This window comes from Mustela lutreola, chromosome 16 (genome assembly GCF_030435805.1).
Source record: "Mustela lutreola isolate mMusLut2 chromosome 16, mMusLut2.pri, whole genome shotgun sequence".
NCBI classification, from domain to species: domain Eukaryota; kingdom Metazoa; phylum Chordata; class Mammalia; order Carnivora; family Mustelidae; genus Mustela; species Mustela lutreola.
In genome coordinates, this window is record NC_081305.1 from 41,891,369 (window position 1) to 41,907,126 (window position 15,758).

General features: G+C 49.7%; 1 pseudogene; it reads right to left on the reverse strand.

The window, feature by feature from the left end:
* Positions 1-13,307: 13,307 nt before the first annotated feature.
* LOC131818445 (histo-blood group ABO system transferase-like) lies at positions 13,308-14,658 on the reverse strand (annotated as a pseudogene).
* Between the last annotated feature and the right edge of the window lie 1,100 nt (positions 14,659-15,758).

Genomic DNA, 15,758 nt, shown 5'->3' on the forward strand with positions numbered 1-15,758 from the left:
AAGGATCTGGCATACACTCCTCTGATACAGAAAGTCTGATACTTGTTTGCAGAGGCATTGGGGACATTTGTCAAAATATATAATGCTTTGACTCAACAAGGAGCCTCCTTAATAGTATTTAAAATGTTTACATAATACACTCAAATCAGGCAGAAGCGTTATTTAAGACTGCTTTTGACTTCCTTTATAACAGGGACTCTTCTATGATATGGACACTGAAACTAAAGCAAATGGGAAGAAGGATTGGTGCAGTATAGAAACATTTTCAGAGAAATGAGAAACCAAAAAAGTCATACAAAAATTATGATGTAGTTCTACAAAGTTATATCAAGTGTGCCTGCCTCTCCTGCCTCCCCTTCCACCTCTTCCATGTCTGCCGCCCCTGGGCCAGCAAGACCTTCCCCCTCCTCTTCCTTCTTCTCTCCTCATCCCACTCAACATGAAGATGATGAGGTTGAAGACCTTTATGCTGATCCAATTCCACTTAGTGAATAGTTAAGAATGGTCATGCTTTATAGGTAATAAACTTATCTGTTGTGTATGTCTGTGAAAATCTAATAACTCCATGGCCAGAATGGTATGAAACTTTTTCATGTCATCATCACCGTCATCCAAGTACTCATGTAGAACTTTAGGATCACCTGAGAATTTGTTAAAAATGCAAGTTCTCGGTCCCATCTGATGAGGGAGCAGAAGTCCAGCTGAAGACAAAGCACAAGCCGACACCCTGCAGAGGCCTCCCTCGTTAGTTTAACCAGATTGTCTTGGTTTTAGCCCTGAAAGTCCCATGTACTAGAAACACCTGGAGTCCCACTGTTGAGTGATAGGTGCAGAAGTCTGCAGCAAACCCATACACTAACCAAAAATATATGGGCTGAAAGAAAAACGTTTTAATGCCAGGATGCTGGCTATGGTATAGATTATTGGCTACCTGTCGATGTTGTAGCCTGCCCAGTTCACAACTGAGTGATATTATAATGAGGCGTCATGTATAAATGATACCTTACTTAACCTGATTCCGCCTAATGTATATAGTTAAAGAAGCCACAGAAAGTGAAGCAGTTTCCTTATCCACGTTGATCCCACCCTGTATCAGACATTTTTCTGTCTCAATTCTTTCCTCTTCTTGCATGTCTGTCCCTGTATTTGTTTTCTATCAGTGCTCTAAAAAATAAAATCACTGGTTGAAAACAATATCACTGGTTGAAAACCATAACTGATTTATCATCTTGAAGTCCCTGAGCCCTTGTGATAGGGGGGAAACTGTACTCTAAGATGGCAGACCAAACCAGCAAGGGAATTCCCGTCCCCTTCTCAAAGCCCTTCCAGGTTCTTCTTCCCTATCTCCTTTCCCCACACGCGCCAAAAGTACCAAGTATGTGGAAGGTAACATATGTTACCTTCAAGTATGTGGAGAGTAACATAAGTTACCCTCCCTGATTGTGCTCAGGGCTCAGACCTTTGGAGATCACTCTCCTCTTATCCCGCTGGTGTTAAATAAACCTCCAATCCTCTAAAGTCTCCGAGTGCTGCCAGGTTCTGTTAACACTTGAACTTCAGATCAGAAGTTCGAGGGCTCTGCTGGGTGTTCTGAATAAAAAATCCTCAGGGACAAACTCAAGGTATAGGCCTGGGTTACAGTTGTCATCTGGGGCCCTGGGCCCTCTTTCATAATCTGTTTTGGTTTTGTGTTTTTTCAGAATTCATTTCCTGCTTACGATTTCCATGTGTCCTCCTTGACTTTTGACCCAGTGACAGTGGGTTTAGTGCTTCCCCTTCCTTTTTACAAACCAGCCAAAGAAACTAATCTACATCTAAGGGCTCCTGAGATTAGACTAGATCCACCCAGATAGTCCAGGATTATCCCATTTGAAGATCAACTGGTTAGTAACTTTGCTTACATACACAAAGTCTCCTAAACCACATATTCATGGGAGTCACACCCAGTAATGGGTTCCAAATTTCAGTCCACCATGTTCTCTTTTACCAGTCAGTTTATTTATGTGCAAGTATCTATGCCTATGTATGGGTTCTGGAGCAGATTTTTCTTTTTTCTTTTCTTTTTAAAGATTTTTATTTATTTGATAGAGAGATCACAAGTAGGCAGAGAGGAAGGCAGAGAGAGAGGGGGAAACAGGCTCCCTGCTGAGCAGAGAGCCCGATGTGGGGCTCGATCCCAGGACCCTGAGATCATGACCTGAGCTGAAGGCAGAGGCTTAACCCACTGACCCACCCAGGCACCCCCTCTTTGTTTTTATCTTATTTTAGTTTTCCTTCTCTTCCCTCTATGTTCATGTGTTTTAGTTCTTTAATTTCCCATAGGGGTGAAATCACATAGTACTTGTCTTTCTCTGACTTATTGCGCTTAGCGTAATACCCTCTAGGTCCATCCACATCACTGCAAATAGCAGTATTTCTTTTTGATGGCTGGATATTATTCCATCGTGTATATATACCACCTCTTCTTTATCCATTCCTCTGTCGATGGACATCTGTATGTCCATAGTATGGACATAGTATCCATAGTAGGGCTACTGTGGACATTGCTGTAAACATTGGGTTGGTTGCATGTGCCCCTTCAGATCACTATGTTTATGTCCTTTGGATAAATACCTTGTAGTGCAACTGCTGGGTCGAACATACTTCTTTTTCAAGTGAACCTGGAATGTTCATGACTTAGGCATTTATTGGGTCAAAAACAATGTCTTGACAAATTTCCAAAGTTGAGCATCATACATAGCCTTTTCTCTGAACATGACAGGATTAAAGCAGAAACCAATAACTAAAATATCTAGAAAATCTGCAAATATTTAGAAATAAAGGAAAACATATGTTCACATAACCAATGGGTAAAAGAAGGAACAATAAAAAGTTAGAAATAATTTAAACTGAATGATAAACAGAACAAATAAAAAATTTTTAAAAGATTTTATTCATTTACTTGACTGAGAGAGAGAGCACAAGCAGGGGGAGTGGCAGGCAGAGGGCGAAGCACCCTCCTCACTGAGTAGGGATTCCAAATCTGACTCTGGGCTTGATCCCAGGACCCCAGGATCATGACCTGAGCTGAAGGCAGATGCTTAACAGACTGAGCCACCCAGTGGTTATAAATCAAATAGAATGTGGCTAAAGCAGTGTGTAAAAGAATGTTGCATCTTTAAGTGTTTATATTAAAAAATAAGAAAGATCTAAAAACAGGAATTTAAGTTTCCATCCTAAAAGCAGAGAAGTGAAAGCACATTAATTACAAAATAGAAATAGATAAAAATACAGGTATGGAAAAGAAAATAGCACAGAAAATTAACAAAGCAAAAGTTAGATTTGTAGAAGACTGATACAATTGATAAATGTCTACTAAGACTAATCACAAAATAAAAAGAGAAATTTCAAATTATCAATATCCGGGAAAAGGGGGGACACTGCTACAGATTAGAAGACATTCAAAGGATAAGGTGATTATAAACACCTTTTTTAGGAAGAAAATTGTAGGTTCAAAGATTTCTCCTGGTGAATTTCATCACACATAGCAGATATTTCACCAGTGTTATACAAAGTCTCAGAAAATAGAGGCACTTTCTCCGAATCCATTCTATGAGGTTAACACGACCTTCCTACCAAAATATAATAATAAGTGTACGGATTACTATACCTCACAAACACAGATATGGCAACTTGAACATGCTAGAAAATCAATCCTAACCAAATTTAAAAAGATCCTCTAGAATGACCAAGTGGAAGCAGAAACTTGCAGCAGAAACTACAAGGTTGGTTTCCTATGTAAAAGCAGTCAGTGCAACTGACTATAGTAAGAGACTAAAGGAGAAAAGCCATCTGCATTCTCAAAGCTGTAGGGGAAGTAATTGATGAAGTTGACCATAGCTTTCCAAAAGGTCTCTGGTAAAGTAGGAATTGGAGGGAATTTCCTTCTCCCGAAGGCAGAGCAAGGTTAAGTGACCAGGAGAGGTTGTGCCTTGGGACCTGAGGCCGTGACACTGAGCAGATTCTGCCCCCAGCTGCAGCGCCTCTTGTGTCCTTGTATCTGGGAGAAGAGTTCCCACGAGCAGCTGTGTGGTTGTCCCCAGGCTACAACACATGGGACACGGGATGATGTGGGGCGACTACTGCCTCTGTCTTCCACCTTCTGAGCAGCCTGGAGCCCAGGGTGGCCTGTGTGGGCCTTAGGAGAGCAGCCAACTCAGACCTAGTGGGCGGCGTGGGACCCTCACAGGGAGCCGGGGAGCTGGGCATCGGGACTGGAGAAATGGTCATCCATGATGCCTGCTTGATGAGGGGGCTCCAGTCAAGGGGTGCATGCATGAGCTCTGGAATCAGACAGACCAGCTTCAGCCCCTGCCTTCGCTCCCACGTGGGACCTCCTGAAGACCCCCGAGGGTTCGTGCTGTTTGTCACTTGTCAGATGTGTAAAAGGAAGTGAAGAGAAGCCAGCTGCCTGGAGGGATGTGGTGGGGTACAGCACCTGGGCAGGCTAGGACACCCCAACGGCCCCCACTGCAAAAGCATTACAGCACACGTGGCGATGCTTAAGACTCACACTTTTCCAGGACTGCAACAAGGCTGTCCTTGTCTTGCTCCAGGACTAGAACAGACCACAGACAGCTTCCCTTGTAAGCAGATGTTCCAGAAACCAGACCCACCATCACGGAGGAAAGGTAGGATGTGAGGGGAAATGGGTGTTGCCTGTGGCGGCCGCCTGAAAGGAAGAAGCCGGGAAAAATCACTCCCTGTGTGGCTGGGGCACTCCTTATCCCCCTTATCGCACATCCAGTGAAGCCATTCCCTGACTCTGGGTGCACCTTTTCCCGTCAGAAACAGAGCCCAACATCAACAGTTCCCGTGGCGTTTCTCCCGCACTAACCTAGAGTGAGCCAGGCCCCCAGACCATCCAGATGTGGGGTGCTCCAGAGCCTGGCTCTGAGCAGGCTCTGCTTCCTCTGACCCCAGGAACAATGGCTAGTGGAACTAAGAGACACAGAGTGCGTCACCTACAGCCCCAGGCCAGATGCAGAGGAGACCTCAGACCCAGAGCCCCAGCGGTCCCCCTGTTGCTGGCAACAAGCACCAGCAGTCCAGAGTGTGCCCACATGCAGGGGGAGTGTGGGGGGGCGGTGGTAGAGGGTGAGGGAGGGGTGGGGAGGAGGAGGAAGGACAGTCCCCAAGCCCTACAACCAGGGGCAGAAATCCCATAGGGACTGGAGAAGGGCCAAGAGCCCCACCCTTTGCCCTCTGGTGCCCTTGCTTCCGCCTCTTTACTGGACAGTCCTTTCCTGTCACACATTCCAGTGATGAGTCACAAGCATCGGGCTCCACAGCGCAGTTTTCCGTGGAGGAGTAGGCAGTCGGGGCACATCCAAACAACATACCGGGTTCCTGAGATCAGAGGGCAAACACAGCTCTTCATGGGCAACGTAAAGCAAGCTTCCCTTCCTGACCTGCTCCTTTCCCCAAGCCCGGGGCCATTCACCCGTTCATCCAGACCCGTGTCCCTCCTCCACTTCCACCAGTGCCTCACTTTTCACTGACCCAACCATCCCTGCTTCCCCATCTCTTCCCCCGGGGCAGTCAGCACCTCCGTACAGGTGACCTCCCCGCGTGTTCTGGACCTGGGTGTCACCACGTGGGCTCAGCTCCCCATTCCCAGGCTTTTGCCTTCTGCTTTCCCTAAGGATACACTGTTGTTACCTCCTCATTAACCGGGACCCGCCAGGGTGGAACCTGTCCAGTCTCCACCAGTCCACCTGCCGTATAATCAGGAGCCCGACCCCAACTCTGAACCTCTGCCTGAGCCCGGGAGTCACACTTCCGTCACATGTGGGGTCCTGATGGGCAGGAGCAGAGTCACCCTCCCCAGTGCCCCCAACTTTACTAGCTGGTCGGTCCCTGTTGTTGCAGTAGCCGACTCTCCAACTGGCAGAACAACAGCCAACTGAACATCCAGGCCTGCCTTTGACTCTGATGAAATTGATATGGCTGCCAGGCCCCTTCCCAGGCTCCTTCGGATGAACCCTTGCACCCGGCTGCTTTGCTACCTCTCACCCGTTGGGAAACCTGGCCTTGCAACACAAGCGGCAGTCTGAACCTCTGCGTCCCACCTTTGGCATCTTGGCAGCCAGCCTCATCTGCTGATGTGGGGCCATCATTGGATGCCCGGCACTCGGCAAGGCTCAGCTTTGCTAACATGACTTCAGACCATTTCCTTTCAAGGCATCTGCGGGTCCTTTGGCTAAAGACTATTCTAGGGCCAGCGTGTCCCCCCAGGCCCCAGCTCCAGGACTGAAGCACTCTGCCTTAGTGCAGGGCCGAGGGGGACACTCCGTACCTAAGCTCATGCTGGGGGAGTCTGAGACCTGAACCCCGGAGTCCTGACAGCCTGCAGAGCCTCCATCCCACCTGGAGACAGAGAACCTCCCCTGGGAGACACAGTCCTTCCTGCCCAAAGTCACACCAGCCAGAATCCCCAGGCCAAGCACACTGGTCCCTCCAGCAGAGATACCATCGCTGACAACAGACACGACAGAAGACACTTGGGCTGGTCCTCCCGTCCCGGCACCTGCAAGCCATCGGCCAAAGCCCTCAGCCACAGTGAGAGCGGCCACACCACACCTGTGCTCGGAGCTCCATCTCCTCCCACGTGCAGTCCGGCCCCCGCGCTCCACTCGTCCAGGGCACAGGGAGAGTTCCAGTGAGAGGGTCCAGGACGAGAACTGGCGTGGAGAAGCTGCGTTCCCTTTCTCTGTCTGCTGGGGACCTGTCTGGCCAGAGCCAAACTATTCCGGGTAGAAAAGCTACCACCAAAGAGAAGAAAGCTGGGCCTGAGGATGCTGTTGTTCGTGCTTCTGCCAGATGCCTCTGGGCCACCTGGTCAGGGCACCTCTGTTGCCGTCAGAGGGGCCTGCACCATGAGTGTGGCTGGAGAAAAGACTGTCCTTGAACACATTCTGGGCACTTGGCGTCCGTGCGGACAGGGAGCGCTGTGGGAGGCGACAGCACGTGAGCTGTGGTTGGGCACATTTCCACGTTCCGTGAGCATTCGCAGCGGCTGGGAAGGCTCATGGCCAGGGCACGTGGCTGCAGTCAGATGGGACAACGTCACTTTTAGGAAGACACCTGGAGCCTGGCCTTCATTCAGTCCACTTGGGCCTTCCCGGCTGGGATGTCTCCCTTGACTTTGTAGGAGCGCACACGACTGAGAAAATACCTGAGCCTCATTCGCCTCCCGTCGACCATTTCACAGCTGCCTCTTCAGCGGGTCCAGCAAGGAGCAGCCTTGCCTTGCAGCAGCCTTGTCATCTGTCCGGGGACTCCTTGTGGACACGAGGGTAGGACCACCAACCCGCGGGTCATCTTCTCCTGCAAGAACCAGGATCTCGGCAACTAGGAATCAAAAGACTACTCTGCACATGGCGGCAGCCACGGGCTCTCACTCCTGGGTTTTCTCTCCTGGACACAGGCTCCGGTGCATCTAGTTCCATCAAAGAAACTTAAGCTGCTTTCTGTTTTCCTAGAGCCAGCCAGAGGCCCGACAGCTCGGGGTGTTTGTGCATGTTTCCATGCCTGTGGGTCTGAAGGCACTGGTCGGAGGTCACACTGGCTTGGAATGGTGCACTGTGGGGAGAAGGGAGAGAACCGTAAATACCAAGCGTGCAACAAACACTCTGCTTTCCACTCTTGGCATGGAGGGCTCCAGCTCTAGGCCGGTTTTCCTCTAGTCCTAAAATCTGCAGGACACCCACTGGCAGGACACCCATTGCTGCCTCCCCCCAATTGGCTTCAGTGGGCCCTGACGTCCGTTCCCAGACAGAACATACACGGACATACGTTGTTCTTCTTCTTTTTTTTTTTTTTTAAAGATTTTATTTATTTTGACAGACAGAAATCACAGGGAGGCAGAGAGACAGAGAGAGAGAGAGGAAAGGAAGCAGGCTCCCTGCTAAGCAGAGAACCCGATGCGGGGCTCGATCCCCGGACCCTGGGATCATGACCTGAGCCGAAGGCAGAGCCTTTAAACCACTGAGCCACCCAGGTGCCCCAGACATACGTTGTTCTTGTTAATCGGCCTCTGCTCATGTGTTTGGCTTCTTCAGCTCGATGAGGGAAGCAGAATTGACCTGTACAAGTGGCAATGTGTTGAGCCCAACGTCACTGTGCAAAGCTTCCGTGGCCCAGGATGTAGGCTGCAGAGGCAGTACCGCTAAGGCAGCAGGAGCTGACTTCTGCAGTCTGCTGTGTCAGAGGCAGCAGCCTGGAGGGAAGCAAGGTGCGGGGGCGGACACAGGGCATGGCTCTCCCTCGCCTCTTCCTTCTGAGTTTCTCCCCGGATGCCCGGCTTCCGTGGAGGCCACACCAACTTGTAAGCCAACCACGCTCTACCACTGTAGTCTGTGGAAAGTAGCTTAGTGTCCTCGTTCATTTGCACTAGGCCAAGCATCCACACACATTCACACGCCACCCAGGGAGAACTGGCTTGGTAGGGAAAAGGAAAAACTCAAGTCTCTTTTATAATTTTTGAAAAGTTTCAGTCAAGGATCAATATATAGATACTGTTCTCATGCTGCCTTAAAGCATCTGACTGAGCATTTTCCTCTGAAAGGGGAGTCAATTTTGTCAATTGCTTTTCCTGCAACCAAGAGAGGATCCTATGGCTTTCTCCCCCAGTCTCTTAATATGGTGATTGTACATTAATGCAGTCAACAGCTGGGTAGGTTCTATTTTGAAAAGCAAGTCTTCCTCCCATCGAACCCTCTGATATGTCAAATGCAAGAGTTAGAACGTCATTCAAGCTTGGCTGGCCTTGGAGTCAGGCCGTGTCTCCACTAGACTTTACTGCTAAAAACAGAATCTTTTCTAACTCATTTTGCAGCCCATAAAACCACCTTAAGCTGGGGGACAGCAAAAAGGCCAGCCTTTCCCTCAGCTTCTTACCTGTTCTTTCATCAAACATTTATTTGGGGCTGACCCTAGGCTTGACATTGCGGCACACCCTCGTGACACAACGTTTAAAGGCGTCTCTTGCTGCACAGGAATTTACGATATCGAGAGAGTCTGACGAATAAACCAAATATTACTGAGGAGGGGAGACTGGTGGGGATTTCGAAGCTGGTAGGAAGGATGTAAAACCAAGGGTGGGACGGATGGAACTTTACATTCGAGAAGAACCAAGTGGCCTGGTAGAGAAGGACTACTTTCAGGTCAGGGAAATATCACGTGAAAAGGCAGGGAAGGAGGAGCAGTCATGACCCAGTGCCCACCACGAAGAATATTCTCTCTGACCACAATAGAATTAACGTAGCATCAATAATAAGATGAGTAGAGCCTCCTCAAATACCCAGACATAAAGCAAAACATATTCTTTCAGAACCAGTGAGTCAAAGGGGAATAAGAAAAAAATGGGACAATAAAGTAAATGATAATTAAAACGAGAAGGTAAAAATTTGTGAGAAACAGCTAAGGCAAAGTGTGTCAGGAAACTTTGTAGTTTCATGTGTTTATATGAAAAAAATAAGAAAGAATTAAAAATAGTGGTTCAAGTTTCCATCCTTAGACAAGAGCCATTGGTTTAAATAAGATCCAAAATAGGAAACTGAAATTACACTGCACTGAAAACTAAGAGCTGAGAGAGGAATTTTCTTTAAAGATTTTATTTATTTATTTATTTGACAGACAGAGATGACAAGTAGGCAGAGAGGCAGGCAGAGAGAGTAGGGAAGCAGGCTCCCTGCTGAGCAGAGAGCCTGATGTGGGGCTCGGTCCCAGGACCCTGAGATCATGACCTGAGTTAAAGGCAGAGGCTTTAACTCACCTAGCCACCCAGGCACCCGAGAGAGGAATTTTTAAAAGATTGATCAAACTCACAAACCCCTACTGTGACTGAAGGAGAAATAAAAAATGAATTCAAATTTTATGAACATTGGAGGAGTTAAGACAACCCAACAGGAAGACAGGAAAATGGTAACAAGGATGTTACCTTGCAAGGATGACATTTCTGCCTCCAAATGTTTTGTGTTTTTCCCTGATGAACTCTAGAAAACATCTAATGACATTATTTACCAGTACTACCCAAATTCTTTCAGAAAATAGACAAGGAGGCAACTCTTGCTAACCCACTCTAGGAACCCAGTGTTAGTTACCCTCAGCCCCAAACTCACCAGAAACAAAAGGACAGGAGAATGCCTCTGATGGCCCTGGAAATCTTTGATAACCTTCTCAGAAGTCAAATCCTCCCAAATATACAAGCATGATCTAGCATGATTAAGTGGGCTTTTTCTCAAGAACGTAAGGTTGCTTTGAGTGATTAATAATGCATTAATGTATGATCATCAGATTAAGAGACCAAGGGGGGAAAGTCATAGGATCCTCTCAATGGTTGTGGGGAAAGCAATTGACAAAATTGACTCCCCTTTCAGAGGAAAAGGCTCAGCAAGGTAGGAATGGGAGGGTTTCACTTGTGTGATAAAGCCCATCTACCAAAAAACTCCAATTAACGGCACAATGAATGTGTTTACCCTCTGATCAGAAACTGGGAAAGGATGAGCTTTGTCTCCACTTGTCGCCACTCAATATGTTCCTGGATTTTGGAGCTAATGTGGAAGGTAAAGGGAACTACTCAAAGACCTACATGTTTAAAAAGAAGCAAAAGTGGCTTTCTCATAGAGAATGTGATTGTGCATGTAGAAAACCCAATCTACATGTTTACGAAGACGCTCCAAGAAGGAGGAAATGAAGTGAGCCAGTTTCCTGTGTCAAGGTCGACATACAAAAGGCAACTGCTTTTTCTGTGTGCTACCAAACACCAACATGCATGTAATGCATACGTACAATATATGTACAGATGAACGATGGGCCGTGGAATTATTATAAGGGTTATGGGTGCCCTTGGGTAAAGCTCTTAAGCCAGGCTAGATCCTGCACCCACCTGGTTTGTGTCTCCTGTCCTTGGACCTGGGAGATCATTCACAGACAGCTGTGTAGTCGGCTGCCAAGTCTTCCCGGGACAAGAAATGCCTGGCGGTGCTATGCTGACCACTGTTACTCTCTGCAGAGGGAAAAGAATGAGAAATTCAAGGCCTGATTCTTCGCTCTCTCATCTTACAAAAACAGGCAGAGAATTTTAGAAATACCTCATATATGGAGATGCATATATGTTTGTGCCCTAGAGAAGTTAATACTGGTCAATTGTCCTTTTTGACCAGGACTCTGAAACCTCATCTATGGGGTTATTCTGCGAAAAGTTGGTGCCATTGGGGCATAAGAGTTTTTAGGGCAGGGGATCCTGTGCCCACCTGATGGGCCTCCCCCATCCCGGCCCTGGGGGAAGACAGCTCCCAGCCAGCCCTGTGGTTTGCTGCAAGAGGCAATCACAAGAGAGCTCTGCCATGGAGATATGCTGACAGCTGTGGTCCCTGCCCACATCCTCACATAGCCTGAGGCCCCCGAAGGTCAAGGCCCACTTAGAGGAGTTGTGCCCCTAGCTAAGTACCTTACGGTCTTAAGAAAAAAAACAAAACAAAACCAAAAAAACCCCAAAACACTTACACACCAGGTGACTCATGGGGAGTCACCAGGGTCTGGTGGGTCCAGGCTTAAGAAAAAAAACAAAACAAAACCAAAAAAACCCCAAAACACTTACACACCAGGTGACTCATGGGGAGTCACCAGGGTCTGGTGGGTCCAGGCTGATCTGTAGAATCAGACAGCTTGGGTCAAGCCCTGGCAGGGCCACTACTGCCTGTGTGAGCTGAGGAAAGTTCTAGGCCTCCCATATGGTTTGGCCAAACGTGTAAAGCAAAAAGAGGCTCTGGACTCCAGGAAAGGGTGATGTGGGGTTCAGCCTTGGGGCGCGTGAGAGCCCCGGGGCGCTACCTGGGAAGCCAGTCCAGGGGCGCTGCTCCTGGGGCGGGCTCAGGCCTTCCCAGGGTGGCCACAAAGGGGGCGGCCTCAGAGAGGCATTCAGACGTCGGGGCCCCAGGCCCTGCGCTCCCCGCGGGGCGGCGGGCGCCTGGCATAACCTCTGTCTTTCTTGGCGGTTGGAAGGGCGGGACTGGCGGCCCTTGCGCCTGCTGCTCTGTCCGGATCCTTTACCGCCCCGCCCCCAGCACCCGCCCGGCACCCCGGGGAACTGTCCCTGCCTCCGCCACCCTGGAGCCCTGGGTCCCCCAGTTCCCTGGCCTGCGCCCCCCACCTTCCCCGGCATCAGGCTGTATCCGGCACTGCCGCTGAGTCAGCTCCTCGCTCAGACGGTCGCGGCCCCGGTACTCCGGACGACCGGTACTGCCTGCGGGGACCCGAGGGAGAGAACGGAAGACCCAGGGCCCAGACGCCAGGCGGCTGTCCGGAGCCAGACGCACAGGAGGCCGACCAGCTTCCCGGGAGCCATCCCCGCTGTCCCGGACGGTACCCACGGAGCGCGCGCGTCAACGGGTGCCACCAACTGCAGCCCAGTGCGCAAGCCTCGAGGCGAGCGAATCCCGCGAACCGGGACCGTTGTCCTCGCCTCTTGCCCTCGCCTGTTGTCCTCCGCTGCATTTCCCTCCAGCCAGCCCTTTGAGCGCGGGTTCTCTGTCCCCCTGGCCAGTGGCCCTTCAGAGCCTTGGAGAAGGGTTCGCTGGCCACCGAGGGCTCTGGAACTAGGGCACCTCGCTGACTTTTCTGCTGAGTCTAGGGATTCCTCGCACACAGGCGGCTCCTCCCCAAAGCTTCTGCAGCCAGCGGGTGCCATCCAGTGTCCCCCCCCCCCCATTGGGCCTGGGTCACCCCTGTCCTGCCCCTCACTTGGCATGCTTGCAGGCTCCTGGGTCTGCACCCTTCCTCCCCTGTTGCCTGGCAGAGCTGGGAAAGGTCTCATCTCTGATCCTTTGTCAGGACAGGCTGGGACCACCCCCTGGACGATCTGAAAGGGCGGTGGGAGCCCACAGTGAGAAGCTAAGGGTGGCGGCCACTCTGGGACTTTGTATCTGAATCCAAGATTCAGCCCAGCTTAAATATGTGTGTTTGGTGGTCTCAGGAGGACAGGGAGGGGATGGCATTAGGCCTAAGTTCAGAGGGGTGCTTCTAGGCCTCAGGCAGGCAGGAAAAGGGCAGTAGAGCCTACCCTTCATGCTAAAACTGGTTTTAGGAGGAAGACTCAGGGAGCTGAGCATTGCTTGTCTCTGAGCCCTTCCGGGAAGTTTTGCTCACCAGGCTCTCAGACTGTAATTTGTCTTCAAGGCTTTAAATCTTTTCTGCTTTATGATTTTGGATGAGATCAATTGTCGGGCTTTCAAATAACCCATTTGAGGATTCTGCCACCCGTACTAGGGGGACAGGACCTTGGAGGGCTTGTGGGAAAGGAGGTATTTGTTCAGACCGCTCTCATCATGCCACACGGCCTCGATGTGGTTGGCTTGGTCCACCGTCATGGTTTCGTGGCAGGCCCTGGTCAGCCTGTAAACCTCTGACACTGACCCCCCTCCCCCCAAATCAGACCCCTATGGAAAAAAAGTCCCCTCATCTTCAGGAATATGGGCATGTGACTGAGGCTGGCATTCATAGGGGAAGTCGGTCTGATTGAGCCCAAGGTAGGCGAGATGGAGAGTCCCAAACAGGGAGGTGAGGATCTCCACACCCATGTGGTTGCTGAAGCTCTCGTCCACATCCGCGCACACGAAGTAAGCCACCTCCCGCTGGAAGCGCTGCTGGGAGAAATTGCTGATGGTCTCTGAGCCGTGCGTGGAGACACCCTCCAACAGGCAAAGCTCGGGGCCTTGAGGATGATGATCTGCTTCCCTTTCTGTTGGCTGAGATGAGGAACATACTCTGGCTTGTCAGTGAAGATACAGTAGTTCACCCTGTGTCCCACCAAGTACCTCTTGGCGGACTGCAAGAACTGCTTCTGGAAGATCGTGTAGGGCCTCACAGAAAATACAGTCCATTTAACGGACATAGTCTGGAGCTCGAACTGCTCATTCACGATGTCCATGTTGAAAGTTCCCTCCCAGATGATGGGAGCTGTTAGGTCCCCCGATAATGGGTCAGTGATCAAAGGAGTGAGACTGATACAAAGCGAAGGTCAAGCAAAGCTTTATTTCGGGCCAAGCATCGAGAATCAAACTGACCAGTCAGGGCCGTCTCTTACAAAGAGGCGACCTCTCCCTGTCTTACAGACTAACTTTTGTAGAGCAAAGGCCATGTGGTTGAGCCTGGCCACACACAGGTGGCCAATGAGATTGCACCACACAAAAAAAACTGCACAGTCATGCTAGGTCACAGATGGGTGGCCAATTGAATTTCAATTTACCCTAGTAGATATTTGAACAAACCTATCACCTTGGTCAGAATAGGCGCCCAAAAGGCAGGGCCCACTCCTCTTGGTAGCTAGGGAGACAGTATGGGCGCCCCACTGATTGGATGTCTCCACCTGGCCTGACCTGCCCTTGTATCTGGGCTTTTCTACTTGGGACTGGTTTCCCGGACTTGCTTTTAAGTAAGTTCCTCTCGGAGGGGCAGGGTCAATCTAAGTTTACTGCATAAACAACAAAATGGCTCCCTCTTGGCTAAGTGGGCCCTTACAGGAGCCAGCCAGGGGGTCATGATGAGGATATCTTTCCTAGAGGGTGTTAGAACATCTGGTTGGGGATATACCATCCTTGATAATTTTACACTTTCCAGGCCATAGATTTTGCTAATAACCTTGCTTGTCCCAGCTGAGATACTTCCTAGCATCTGGTTTCTGGGATTCAGGTAGCAATAGCAAAAGGCCAAGGCAAGAACTATTACAAGAAGAAAATTCACTTGATGAGGCAGGTAGCATTTGGGGTTCTCTAAGAATGTCCTCTCGGGCTGAGCCATGGCTCTACTTCCTACTCTTGGCAGCTGAGATCTCTTAGATGCTGTTAAGCATCTGTAACTGCTCGAGGTTCCACTCACAGCAGCCTCTCCTGGGCGGAGTGAAGGAGAAACCATTGACTATAAGTTACTCGTGCCCCCTGCTTCTCCTGGGGTCCTACCTCTATGCAAGGAGCACCTGAGTGCTGTTCAGGGTCACCGAGCTGAGTAAGACTGAGTAAGACTCCCAGACTATCAGGACATTGATCAATTCAGTTCTGATTTGAGGTTGTATCAGAAAAACCTGGTGGCAGGACTCAGTCTGGGCCACCAGAACTTCTGGACCAGCATGTAGGGGAGAAGTCCGTCTCCTGTAATAGGCTCAGGAGACTGGCTCATGGAGGCCACTACGCAGGTCAAGGACAGAGATTATGATGAAAGCAGGGCAGGGCCTGAACTGAAGATTAAGAGGGCTTGTGCTCCAGCCTCCCCTTGATACTCACTGGCTATGAGACCTTTACAAAAACCCCCAATTTCCTGGAAGTCAATAAAGTTGGAAACAATGTCTTCAGGGTCCTATCCAGAGAGGCTGATGTGGGCATCATGCAAAAAGGCTTGATTTGGGGGTGCCTGGGTGGCTCAGTGGGTTAAGGCTCTGCTTTCAGCTCAGGTCATGATCTCAGGGTCCTGAGATTGAGCCCCACATCGGGCTTTCTGCTCAGCAGGGAGCCTGCTTCCCCCCCATCTCTCCAGACTTGCCTCTCTGCCTACTTGTGATCTCTGTCAAATAAATAAATATAATCTTTAAAAAAAAAAAAAAAAAGCCTGATTTGGTAACCATGCTCCAAGAGAGAGAGAGCCTACAGATCAAGGATTGCTTACCTTTATTCCTCTAATAATTATATAAAATGCCACTGAGTGTTTACTTCGCAGATACTCAT